The 14,094-nt window shown below is 39.2% G+C and overlaps 1 protein-coding gene across 2 annotated transcripts in view; it reads right to left on the minus strand.

Annotated features, from left to right (window-relative positions):
• ELP3 (elongator acetyltransferase complex subunit 3) overlaps positions 1-14,094 on the minus strand; it is an 83,235-nt gene that overhangs the window by 2,643 nt on the left and 66,498 nt on the right. The window lies entirely within an intron of this gene.

The raw sequence follows: 14,094 nt of genomic DNA on the forward strand, positions 1-14,094 counted from the left end.
TTTATTTTAATACATGATCAGTATAAGCACCTGAAATTTATACCAGCTTTACATTTGCATACACTGAAGGAACATTATTTAAGTTGATCCAAAGTACAACACAAGAAGCAGAGGCCATAGGAAGACAGAACATGGCTTATGTGATAGTCTCTCAGAGGGTGGTTAAGAGGATGGGCTTTTGACCCGTTAGAGAAGGCCTGGACCTGTCATTTACCGTCTGTAACGATGCACCTTATGTGTTAAGGAGGCTGAGCATTCAATGAGGCAGGCCATGAAATGTGATTCGTCTAGAGCCCGGAAAAAGCCAATTCCTCAGAAACATTGGCTGTTATTGTTATTATTTTAAAGCTTTTCATGATCTAGTATCTGATTATATTTTCATCTTCTGCAACTACGCTCCTTAAACACTATGCTCCAGGCTGGCGTGAATTTTTAATTTTCCTAAGTTCCTGTGAGTGTCTGCCTCTTTCCTCATGTTGTTCCCTCTGGCAAATTAACTGAACTTCAGGAGCGAGTTGTCGGAACCTACAATTTATAGTCCTTTGGCTAGCAGCACAGGTAACAACCTAGACTCGTGACTGGAATTTGAAGTGGGAGCAGTCTTGTGAGACTGAGCCCTTAAGCTGTGAGATCTGACATTATCTCCAGGGAAGACAGTGTTGGAATTGAGCTAAATTGTAGGACACCCAAAACTGCCTGATGTGTGAAAACCTATCCATCATGGGTCAGGAGTGGAGGGAGGCAGAGCACTTGGTGTGATGTAAACGAAAACCAGAGTTTTTCCTTACAGCGCTTTGCCCTCCACAACGGACCGCGATGGCTGGTCTGCGTCTGTACGCAGGGTAAGCTCTATGTATCTTGTTCATCACTTGGTATTGCTAGTGATCAGTACTGGGCATGAAATCAAATTAACTGTTCTATCAAGTCTAGCCTAATTATTTGGCCTAAACATTTGCTATTTAGGAACAGGATTTCCTAACCTCTTCAAAAATTTCCAGGCACTAAATGGAACTGATGCAATGGTGGTAACAGATCACTGGAGAATTTCCCTTTTAATCCAAGGATTGTTGTTACTCTTACCCTTGCACAAAATCACATTGTTTTTGCATTCTAATCATTACTTCTGTTCAACTTTGTGGCCTGGGCTAGAGCAAGTAGAAGAATAATGTGTCAGGTAGTAGAGCACTGAATACAGGAACACTTCTCAAAACCCTCAGAGGAGTCCAGACACTTTATCATATCCTCTATCCATCAGCATATCCTATGACGAAGCATTTATACTGTTAAGTGAAAAGAATTCTTACATCCAACAAATGACATAATATCTCCAAAATCCATCAATAGGATAAATTGTGGTATTTAAAAAAAATGAAATAGTGTAGCAATGAAAAATGTAAAGCTATCTGCAACAACATGGGTGAATACACACCTCGTTTTGCATGAAAGAAACAAAAGATATAAAAGATTCCATTGGCCTGGCCAGTTTGGCTCAGTGGATAGAGTGTTGGCCTAAGGTTTGATTCCCAGGTTAAATCCTTGCCCTGGTCAGGGTGCATGCAATCAATGTATCAATATCTCCCTGTCTTCCCTCTCTCTAAAAATCAATGAAAAAAATAACTGTGGGTGAGCATTAAAAAAAAAAAATTCCATCAGATAAAGGCAAAACTAATTTTATGGTGACAAAATTAGAATACTGATTACATTTGGAAGATAATATGAACTGAGAGTTCTCAAAATGTATATATATTATGATTTTTTAGAGAGGAAAGGAGAAACATCGATGAGAAACATCGATCAGCTGCCTCCTGCACACCCCCCACTGGGGATGTGCCCGCAACCAAGACACATGCCCTTGACCAGAATCGAACCCGGGACCCTTCAGTCCACAGGCTGACACTCTATCTACTGAGCCAAACAAGTTTCGGCTCAAAATGTATCTTGATCTGAGTTAGAAGTTACATGGAAACATATGTATGCACAAACTAAGTGGCACACTTAAAATGTATTTTATTGTATGCATGTTATATCTCAATTTAAAAAACACATCCATTTAACAGAGGTTTCAATCTGTTTTGAAAGCTCCATGTGCCCAAAGAATTCTGTGAAAGAAGGCAGGAAGAGGCAGGTGGTTGAGAAATCGCTGTCAGAATGATCACTGTATCACACAGATCCCCTGGAGTCATTCAATGCAGTGCTTTCCAGTTCTAGAGTCCTACCTGCTAGAAACAGTTCTTCCACTTGCCCTTCTCCCACTTGAAAAATCCACAAACTGAACTATGCTCTGTGGCATAACAGCATTCAATAGAGGACAGGAGCGTCAATGTTAAAACCCGCCTTTTCCCATCTTCAGTTACAGGTAAATACTGTTAGCATGGGCAGTTGAAAGAAACTCAAGATTTTGATCAAAGGAGAGACATGACTGACTTATGTTTGTAAGAGATCAGTCTGACTGCTGTTTTGATAACAGAGTGAAAGCTCCACGAGGTCAGGGAGTTGGGTCTGTTCTGGTCACTGCGTAAGTGATCAAGGGCAGAAACAGGGAGATCGGTTACACTACTGGGATCATCTAGGAAGATATTGCAGTGGCTCAGAGAATCATGGTGGTGAAAAGTAGGTGGAGTCTGGAAACATTTTTAAGGCAGAGTCAAAAGAAAATAGTCTGCTGATGTCTGTATGGTCTGACATGAAGAGAGGGATCCAGAATGACCCCAAGGTTTTTGGCCTGAGTAACGGGAGGGTTTGGAGAATAGAGAACTCGCCCCTTACTGAGACTGGAGACAGGAGGAGGGATGTAGGAGGACACCAGGAGCTCGGAGTTGGCTGTGCTGCTGATGAAATGGCTGTTAGATGTTCACATGAAGATGTGGAGCAATACGTGACTTTGGACGCCTTTCCTGGTCTTAAAAGGAGATGGAGAAGAGGGTCTCTTTCCATGGCTGTTGTGTTGGAAAGTAATTTCTGCCAGGGGCAGATGTCCTGCAAGGGAAGCTGCCTGAGGATGGAGCAGATGTGTGGAGGATGGCAGAGTAGGAAGATGAAGATAACCTGGGTCCCTTATTGCTACTGCTGAAACCATGAATTCGCCCAACCCCGAAGCTACCCTAATGATATTATGAAATAATATTTTCCATTTGGTTTAAGCCATTTGGGGGGTAATTTTTTTGTACTATGGTAAAATAGATAACATTTACCACTTTAACCATTTTCAAGTGTACAGTAGAGTGGTATTAAATGCACTTACATTGCTGTGCAGCTCTCACCACCATCCATCTCCAAAATTCTTTATCTTGTAAAACAAACCCCCATACCCCAATCCTTCTTCCCTGTCCATCCCTGGCAACCACCCTTCTCTCTGTCCCTATGAATTTGGTTACTGTAGGAACCTCTTGTAAGTGGGATCATACGTATTTGTCCTTTTGTGACTGGTTTATTTCACTATATCTTCAAAGTTCCTCCATGTTGACTTTAAGCCATTTTGAGTTTTCTATTATTTACTGGAAATATTACAACTGGCATGTAAGTTTGAGGGCAGCAAGTGATAAACACATGAGGTCAAGTCATCATTGAAAGTCAGAATTCAGCCCTCGCTTGGGTTGCACAGTGGTTAGAGTGGTGGCCAATGCACCTGAGGGTCGTGGGCATGCACCTAGGATACAGGTTTGATCCCTGGCTATGGTTGGCACACATGTGGGAAGCAACCAATCGATGTATCTCTTTCCTTCCATTCACTTTAAGGATCAATAGAAAAATAGCGTTGGGTGAGAATTTAAAAAAATCAGAATTCAGAGGAGGTAAATCAGACCATGATACTCTCCTACTTAAAATTGCTAATGGCGAGTCCCAAGATAAAGCTCAAATTCCTCAGCCTGATATACAGCCTTTCATGCCCAATCTGGTTTGCTCCTCAGCTTTTGTTCCTGCCACAAATGACCTTCCCCTATCCAAAAAGAGCTGGGATTCATAACCCCCCCTCAATGCTAGCTGGTCTATCGTTTTGGTAGTAATGTTGTGCTTTATTTCACTTTGGGGGGCACCTCCATACTGTCTAACTCCCCTCCTACAATATAAGTTCTTTAAAGTCAATGATGTCCATCATTAGGACTCAGCACAGTGTCTAGCATGGAATCACCATGCAGTAAATGCTTGCAGATTTACTATCCAGGATACTAAGTTTTATTGTGCTTCCCTCTGTGTTTTCATCAACCGAGGCAAAGGCCTCCACCAGCAAAAAGATTATGACTTGCTGAAGGCAGGTGAATTATCATTAAAATGTCTATACTACTCAAAGCAATATATACTACTCAATGCAAAACCTATAAGATACTAATGGATTTTTTCACAGAACTAGAATAGCCCTAAAATTTATATGGAATCACAAAAAACCCTGAATAGCCAAAATAATCTTGAGAAGAACAAAGTTGGTATATTTGATATCAAACTATATTACAGGCTACAGTAAGCAAAACAGCAAGGTACTGGCATAAAAACACACACACAGATCAATGGAACAGAACAAAGAGCCTAGAAACCAACCCAAACCTTTGTGCTTACTTAATCTATGACAAAGGAGCAAGAATATAGCAGTACACAAGGAGGTAAAGATAATCTCTTAAATAGTGCTAGGAAAACTGGAGAGACACAAGCAAAAACATGAAACTGGACCACTTTACCACAGACAAGAATAAACTCAAAATGGATTCAAGACTTAAATCTAAGACCCAGAATCATAGAAAACAGGCAGTAAACAATCTGCCATCGCTCTTAGTAACATACATATTTTTAGCCATATATCTCCTTGGGCAAGGGAAACAAAAGCAAAAACAAATGTTTGATATCAAACAACAGAGCTTTTGCATAGCAAAGAGAACCATCCACAAAAAAAAAAAAAAAAAAAAAAAAGACAACCCACTGAATGGGAGAAGACAGCCACCAATGATACATATGATAAGGAGTTAATATTCAAATATTTAAGGAACTCATACAACTTAACACCAAAAAACAATCTGACTAAAATATGAGCAGAGAAACTCAAAATCAGTGTTTTCTCCCAAAAGGACATAAAAATGGCCAAAATACATATTAAAAGATGTTCAAAATCACAAATCAGGGAAATGCAAATTAAAACCACAATAAGGTATATCACCTGAAATCTATCAGAATAGCTATTATCAATAAATCAGTAATTTTTGGAAAGGGTGGAGAAAAGGGAATCCTTGTGCATTGTTAGAACTATAAAATGGTGTAGCCACTATGGAAAGTACGATAGTATGGAGATGCCCCCCAAAATTAAAAATAGAACTACCATATGACCTAGAAATTCCATTTCTGGGTAATTATCTAAAGAAATCTAAAACAAAACACTTATTTGAAAAGATATGCTCCCCTATGTTCATTGAAGCATTATTTACAATAGCCAAGATATGGAAGCAACCTAAGTGCCCATTAATAAAGGGTGGATAAAGATTATGTGGTACATTTGTACAATGGACTATTACTCAGCTATAAAAAAGAATAAAACCTTCCCATGTGACAATATGGCAAATATCATCTAATTTCATTTTTATGTGAAATCTCAAGAACAAAAAAAAACACAAAAAAACAGAAATAAGCCATTATTTAGAGAACAAACTGATGATTGCCAGATGGTAGGGGGTTTAGGTGAAGAAGATGAAGGGATTAAAAAATATAAATTGCCAGTTATACAAATAATCACGGGAATGTAAAGTACAGCAGAGGGAACATGCCAGTAATATTGTAATAACTCTCTATGCTGTCAGATGGCTACTAGACTTACCGGGCTGGGCTGATCACTTTGTAAACTATATAAATGTCTAATTACTATTATACACTTAAAACTAATATGATATTGTATGTCAACTGTACTTTAAAAAATTTCAAAACCCTAAGACTCCATAAAAAAACTACTAGATTTAATAAATGAATTTGGCAACGTAGCAGGATACAAAATTAACACCCAGAAATCTATGGCTTTTTTATACACCAATAATAAACTAACAGAAAGAGAAATAAAAATTAAAAAAATCCCATTTACCATTGAAACAAAAAAATTAAGTTACCTAGGAATTAAGGAAGTAAAAGACATGTACTTGGAAAACTACAGGATCTTGTAAAAAGAGATAGAGGAAGATATAAATAGAAGAATATACAGTGTTCAACATCATTAAAATGTCCATATTACCCAAAGCAATCTATAGATTCAATGCAATCCTCATTAAAATACCAATGGCATATGACAGATCTAAAACAAATTCTCCAAAAATTTATATGGAATAAAAAATGACCCCGAATTGTGACAGCAATCCTGAGAAAGAAGAACTAAGTTGGAGGGATTACAATACCAGCTATCAAGCTATATTACAAAGCCACTGTTCTCAAAACAGACATACAGACCAATGGAACAGAGCAGAGAACTCAAAAATCAACCCAAACCACTATGCTCAATATTTGACAAAGGAGGCAAGAGCATACAATGGAGGCAAGAGAGTCTCTTCAATCAATGGTGTTGGGAATTTTGGACAGATACATGCAAAAAAATGAAACTAGACCATCAACTTACATCATACACAAAAATAAACTCAAAATGGATAAAAGACTTAAATGTAAGGTGAGAAACCATAAAAATCTTAGAAGAATCCACAGGCAGCAAACTATCAGACATATTTCATAGCAATATGCTTACTGATACAGCTTCTAGGACAATGCAAACTAAGGAGAAAGTAAATAAATAGAACTACATTAAAATAAACTTCTGCACATAAAAAACAACAAAAAAACAACCATCAACAAAACAAGAGAACCCACTGCATGGGAGAATATATTTGCCAATGTTACATCCAATAAGGTTTTAATCTCCAAAATTTATAGGCAACTCCTACAACTTAAAAGGAAGATAATTCAATCAAAAATTAGTCAAAAATTAGTCAAAGAACCTAAATAGACACTTTCCAAAAGTGGACATACAGAAGGCCATGAGCCATATGAAAAAATGTTCAATGTCCCTAATCATCCAAGAGAAGCAAATCAAAATGGCAATGAGGTACCACCTCACACCTATCAGAATGGCTATTATCAACAAACGACAAGTGCTGGAGAGGATGTGGAGAAAGAGGAACCCTGGTGCACTGCTGGCGGGTATGCAGACTGGTGTAGCACACTGTGGAAAACAGTATGGAATTTCCTTAAAAAATTAAAAATCGAATTCCCATCTTAACCAATAATACTTCTAGTAATATATCCCAAGAAAACAAACACCAATCAGAAAGGATATATGCACCACTATGTTCATAGCAGCACAGTTTTCAATAGCTAAGATTTGGAAACAGCCCAAATGCCGATCAGCAGATGGATTAAAACACGGCGGTACATCTACACAATGGAATTCTACTCTGCTATAAAAAAGAAATAACTCTTACCATTTACAACAGCATGGATGGACCTGGAGCATTATACTAAGTGAAATAAGCCAGTCGGAGAAAGATAAATATCACATGCTCTCACTCATTTGTGGAATATAATGAACAACATAAACTGCTGGACAAAAATAAATCCAGAGACAGAGAAGCATCAAACAAACTATTAAACCTCAGAAGGAAGGCAGGGGAGGGTCGGGGAGTGGTTAAGAGATCATACAAAGGACTTGTATGCATGCATATAAGCATAACCAATGGACACAGACAGTGGGGGAAAGGGGGTGTGAGGACATGTGCTGGGGAGTGACCAGGGAGAGCTCAATGGGGGAAAAAGGAGACTCATGTAATACTTGAAACAAAGAATTTAAATGAAAAAGAAAATACTTTACCATTGTCCCTTAAATAATTAGGTTTGACCTGCACAGTTCAAACATGTATTGTTCAAGAGGCAGTTTGGATCTGCAGTTGGGGATGGAGGGCTGATTCGGTTAGACATGGATTTTCGACTGTGCAGGTGGGTGGTCAGTGCTCCTAACACCTGCACTGTTCAAGGGTCAACAATACGTCCTACAACTTGTCACAACCTACATCTGTCTACCACAAACAGTGGCAGCGGAGAGAGAAGCAGTTCCCATGCCTTACGTGGGACTACACAGCTGCTAGATACCAGAGTTCAGTGATCGGGAGAGCCTGAGTTCCCAGGCTTGCCGGTTAAAACTATCTTCACTGGGACATACCGGTAACTAAGGAATGATTCCAACGAGCATCCAGGTGCCCCGGGGTCTCTGCTTCCGCCTTTCACAGGCGGTGGGCCCAGAGCTCGCACCAGCTTGAGAGGCACTGGGGCTTTCTGAAGGAAAGGCTTACTTTTGAGCTCTTATCCTCGTTCCTATCTTTTGAATAACATGCCGTAGCTCTGTGATGGAAAGTCTATTTCTGGACCCTTTGGGAAGCTTTAAACATTTTGGGGAAAGATGTCTGATCTCTAGTCAGTCTGTACTCCAACGTCTTTTTACTTAAATTCCCCATTTGTATTTCTTTGTGCCTCTTGCTTGGGGGTTAAAAAAAAACAAACAAAAATAAAAAAAAACCAAAAAAAACCCTTGCAGCTCTCCCCCCGCCCCCATTCTACAAAACAGGCTGGCAAAGGTATTAATGTTGTTGGCCCCTGAGGAAGGAGCACACCATCACCTGGCTGGATGGAGACCACGTTCTATCTCCTCTCCATGCTTTTCGGGCTCCTACACAAGCTGGCCGCAGTAACTTTCCTTTGTTAGCCAGCCGAGGAAAAGCAGTTACGTTTCACCGCCGACATCAGCCAACCTCCTGGACTGGCGTGGGCAGGCTGTCTCCCGGGCTCAGGGTAACGCTGCGCCTGCCCTTGAGGAGTGACCACGTTCTCCACCTGATGGCCTGTGTGGTTCTGCTGGCCCTGGGCGGGGGGCGGGCAGGAAGTAAGGCTGAGCAGCGGACCTCAGGGGCTCTACCAAGCAACAGTTGCTAGAGCACTGAGGGCAGGAGGAGAGAGGCAGTCCAGTGCTTGCCTTGTTCTATCCTCCAAGCTGCCTAAGCCACAACCAGAATTTGCCTGTATTGCGGAGGCCGTTTTCTCTTCACCACTTTACCAGCCAGGATGATGGCAAAATGAGATAAGGTGGAAAGAATGCCTTGACATGTGCTTAGAGTGATATTCTGAGATTGGGCTTTAGTGATGCCCAGGAAATACATCTTTTTGGGAGAAAGGAATAAACCTTTCTGTGTATGTATAAACTCTGGCACTAAGCATTAAGTTATTAAAAGGCTAGGTGACACTTCAGCTGCAGGCGCCTTGGTCAGAATGCGCCCCTGGCGGAGTGTTAAATTACAGGCTCCTGTCCGCTCTGGGGTGACAGCAGTAGAGAGCCGGCCTGCACTCGGGGAGGAAGCCGCCTTTCCCTGTCCCCAGGCTGGCTGCCCGGAGCTGCTGACCTCCCCCCGAACCCGAGACCAGGGGCTGCAGCATTCCTCTAATCCTCTTTCTGCGCCAAATGCCTTTCAGGCCTCAAGCCCCCGCTGTGGGAAGTCAACAAAAAGCACCTCTGCTTTGTGACTGTGCGCCCTCTCTGAAAGATGCAGACCTTGTAAATACTGAGGAGGAAAGGCAGTCGCAGAAAATGTACATACCAACCGCCTCTTAAGAGGATTAATCAAAGGTGAAAATGAAACAAACCTACTTGGTTTACTTAAATGCTACTCTGGATTAGAACACAAAGGGAGAAGCAGGCAAAAGGAGTAAACCAGTCAGTGTGGTTCCCAAACTGGCCGCAGAGCAACTCTGCTGCTTCTTCCTAAGGGGCTCGATCCAACCCCAGAGGAGAGGCTTTTAAAAGAGAAAAATCAGTCAGGAGCAGGAAATGAGCCTAAAACCAAATTTGCCTGTGATTCTGACAACTTCATTTAAAAACAAACAAATGGAGCAACAACTGTATAGTTGTTTATACTGAAGTATAAAGCTAGAGGAGGAAGACACTTTTTGAGTACACACGTGCCAGGCACTGAAGTTTCAGAAAGAGTCCTCACTCAAGTTCACACAGCCGGTAAGAACTGTAGTTCAGACCCAGCCTGCCTGACACCTTGGCTCAGAGTATTTCTCAGGAGCTCTGGCACCTGTGTTATGGAAATGGCTGCTCTGTGCCCCCAACTCAGTCCTTAAACATCAAGTGTGCTTTGATAACAGCACATCCCTTTTACAGAATAGAAAGGCCATCTGACTTGCCTTGATCACTTTACCTCCTCTATATGTGTCCAGTTTTTTTCCTTTATTTATAAATCACTAAATGAAACATAATGACCTTATTTCCACTTCACTAACAGTTCAGTAAGCAATAGAAAAATAAGGCATATACAAGGTAGGCAATAAAAAACTTTGTAAACAAATATGGCTTACAAAGGTAAGGCATATACAAGGTAGGCAATAAAAAACTTTGTAAACAAATATGGCTTACAAAGGTGAGAACAACTGGGGAGGGGATACTTTTCAATAACTTGATAAATTGTAGCTATCCTTAAAAATGAAGATAAATGCAATATAGGGTTTTTTCTTGGGAGGGGGGGAGGGAATAATGATGGGAACTAGATCCTAGCGTAGACAAGTCAGGAGTATTTAAGCTTACAGAAAAGAAAGTGCTGAAAGGAAATGAATACAAACTCAGAATTCCTTTAAGAATGAAGCAAATTAAGGCATTTCATACAGTCAATACTGGAATAATTTGCTATCAGCAGATTATTACTAAAATAAATTGTTTAAGCACAAAGAAAACAATATTTGCAAACTGCCCAAATACCCATTGATAGTAAAACAGATAAATTATTCATGTTCACTTAATATCCACATCATAGAATCCTAAATTATCATGAAAATGGATAAACTACCTGAAAGGTACTGCAAGGATTGAAGAGTGAAGAAAGTGGTAAATATACCACTATATTTAAATGAATACTTACTCACTTAAGTATTCATTTAGATATACTGGCATATCTACTAGTAAATACATATAACTATAGTAATAATGTCTTACGGATTTTTGAAAATGTATCACATACACAGAAACTTCAGAAGAGAGGATATCTAAATGGTAAATAAACATGAAAAGGTCATCAACTTCATTAGTCATCAGGGAATTTAAATTAAAACTACAGAAACATATTACATACTCATTATACTGAACTAAAAATTGTATAAGATGGAGTGAAAATGGATAGTAGTTTAGAAAACTACTCTACAGACTGTTAAGAGTTGAACATACATACTCTCTACAATCCAGCCATGCCACTCCTCTAGGTATGGGTCCCAAGATACACATACAAAAATATTCACTGGAACCTACCCAAATATTCAGAAGAGTAAAACAGATCAATTATGAGTTATCTGAATAGAATCCTACATATCAATAAAAATGAATGAGCACAGCCACAAACAATGTGACTCAATATCACAAGGTTGCACAAAAGTAAAACATAAATACGCTATAAATGATCCCAACAAAACTATATAGGTAAAGAAATCATAATTAGGTAATGAAATATAAATGAAATCATAGAAATAACAAAAATGTTAGGCTCCTGGGCGGAGGGGGGAGAAGGCACCATGATTGGGAGAGTCAACAGGAGGGTACTGCTTGGGTGCTGGTTATGTTCTTGACCTTAACATTTGATGAACTTTCCTGTCAATTTATTACAATTCACTGTCAATTTTTTAAAAAAATGAGAGGATTTATATAACTTCAACTATATGATTGCTCAAATAAATAGGGAAATTATTCTTCATGCATATGGAAAGCCAAACAAAACTGGGTTTAGTGATTCTAACTCCATAAAAAAATATATAAAATTACTAGTTTAATAGAGAAAGAAATAATAAAGGAAAATTAATAAGTCTGTCCTGGGAGCCTGGATATTAAAATCTTATCTCTTGGAATTCTACAAGGAAAGAAAAATTCTGGCCATACAATTTAGACATTTTCTTATCTGAGGCAGGAAAATGATTTAGAAATCTAGAGGTACATTCCTGTTCTTTAAATTTTTTTAATTTTTAAAAATTGTTACTAAATTTACTGGGGGTGATATTGGTTAATAAAATTATATAGGTTTCAGGTGTACAATTCTACATCATCTGTATATTATATTGTGTGATCACCACCCCAAGTCAAGTCTCTTTCTGTCACCATTTATCCTCCCATTACCTACTTCTGCCTCCCTTCACCTCTTCCCCTTTGGTAATCACTATACTGTTGTCTGTGTCTGAGTTTTATTTTCTGCTTGATCCCCTCACCTTTTTTACCAGTCCTCTCCCCTTTAACAGCTGTCAGTCTGTTTTCTGTATTATGGATCTGTTTCTATTTTGTTTATTTTGTTCATTAAATTCCAAATATAAGTGAAATCATATGGTATTTGACTTTCTCTTACTGGTTTATTTTGCTTAGCATAATCCTCTCCAGGTCAATCTATACTGTCACAGAATTCTTTCTTTTTATACACAGCAGAGTAGTGGTCAGTTGGGTAAATGTATCACATCTTTTGTATCCATTCATCTACAGATGGGCACTTGAGCTGCTTCCAAATCTTGGCTATTGTAAATAGCACTGCTATGAACATGGGGGTGAATATATATTCCTGATTCTTTGACACTACCTGTGTTAGGACATGAGGCGGTCCTTCATCCCTACTTATGTGTTGGACTGAATTAATATGGAGTCTACACACATTCCTAAAGCCAAACTTGAAAAGAGAAAGAAATATGCTAACTCTATCCCTTAAAACTCTGATTTTTTTATTAGATGAACAATTGATATGACGATTCATGATTACTTAATAAAAAAATCAGTGAAATAACAAACGAAAAAAACTGTATTTTAATTACTTTTGATTTCAATTAATCAACTATTTATTGAGTGCTTGATATATGCCTAGCCGCATTAATTCAAGGCAAATGTATTCATTAGATATGAAACGAGACTATTACATCTCATTGATCTTACTATAATGGCAATATTTCACTCTTCAACAATACGCACTGAGATGAGAGTTGGGCAAAGGTTTTTATTCTGGACATTTAGAAAAGAACCAATTAATTCAATGACCCTAGATCTCTGAAAGAAAAATGTTTTCTTCTGTTAAAAAAAAAAATCTTACAAGGTTACCCACATATAATGTCAGCTCTTCAAAGTAGCTGGGTATTGCAAATCATTATCACAGCACATTAGTACATTATTCCCCATTACCTGGGAAGATAAAGCAACTACCTCAGGAGAGGAAAAGGATCCAATTTGCTACCCAGGGGCCTAAAGGTTCCTCTATGCATTTTGTAGTAATATGCTAAAATAATAAGAGTAAATATGAACAAAAAATAAAAGTAGGTAACTTACAAAGAGCAAGCATGGAGAATCTAAACAGAAGCTACTGTGGTGCCTTATAATAGTGTGATGCTGGCGAGTTAGCCTATAGCTCTTAGAAGGACCCACAATCACCTAATTCAAAATGGAATGGCTCTGTTCCCATCAAGGTGGAATGTTTGCTGTGTCCCAGATCATTCTCACTATTTCACCCGTGTCCCAAATCATTAAGTGTGTTTCTGCAGAAGTTAAAGATTATACCAACTATAACCCAGAAGGAAGAAGGATACCTTCTATTTACAGTCTTAAAAAATAGACTTTAAGAGGGAAAATGGTGGCATAGGGAACCTCAGAGATAATTCCTTCCAATGAAACAAACATTCAACTTGGGAAAAAAACCAATCAGAACCAACTATTTTTGGGCTCTAGAACCTGATAAAACACTTAACGCCCCCAGGGCAGTGCTTGATCTTTGGTAAGGGAGCGGATGTGAACCACCCACCATCCTGATTCCCAGAGTGGCTGGAGCCAGGCGGGGCAGTAAGCTCTAGTCCTCCAAAAATCTAGGGTGGTCCTACTTCCCTAGGGTGTCTATTGTAAGATTTGAAGAGACCCCTCCCCTTCCCTTTTTAAAGATCCAGACATTTAAGGAAATCCCTGTCAGGTCACACACTGACTGCAGAGGTAACGGAACAGAAAATTTAGTGGCCACGTGCAACAAAGAATACTGACTCTCTAAAAGTCACTCTACAAGCGGATGACTATAGCCCTCCAGAGTAATCCCCAAAGAGGGT

This window comes from Pipistrellus kuhlii, unplaced genomic scaffold, assembly GCF_014108245.1.
Source record: "Pipistrellus kuhlii isolate mPipKuh1 unplaced genomic scaffold, mPipKuh1.p scaffold_m20_p_8, whole genome shotgun sequence".
In the NCBI taxonomy this organism is placed as follows: Eukaryota; Metazoa; Chordata; class Mammalia; order Chiroptera; family Vespertilionidae; genus Pipistrellus; species Pipistrellus kuhlii.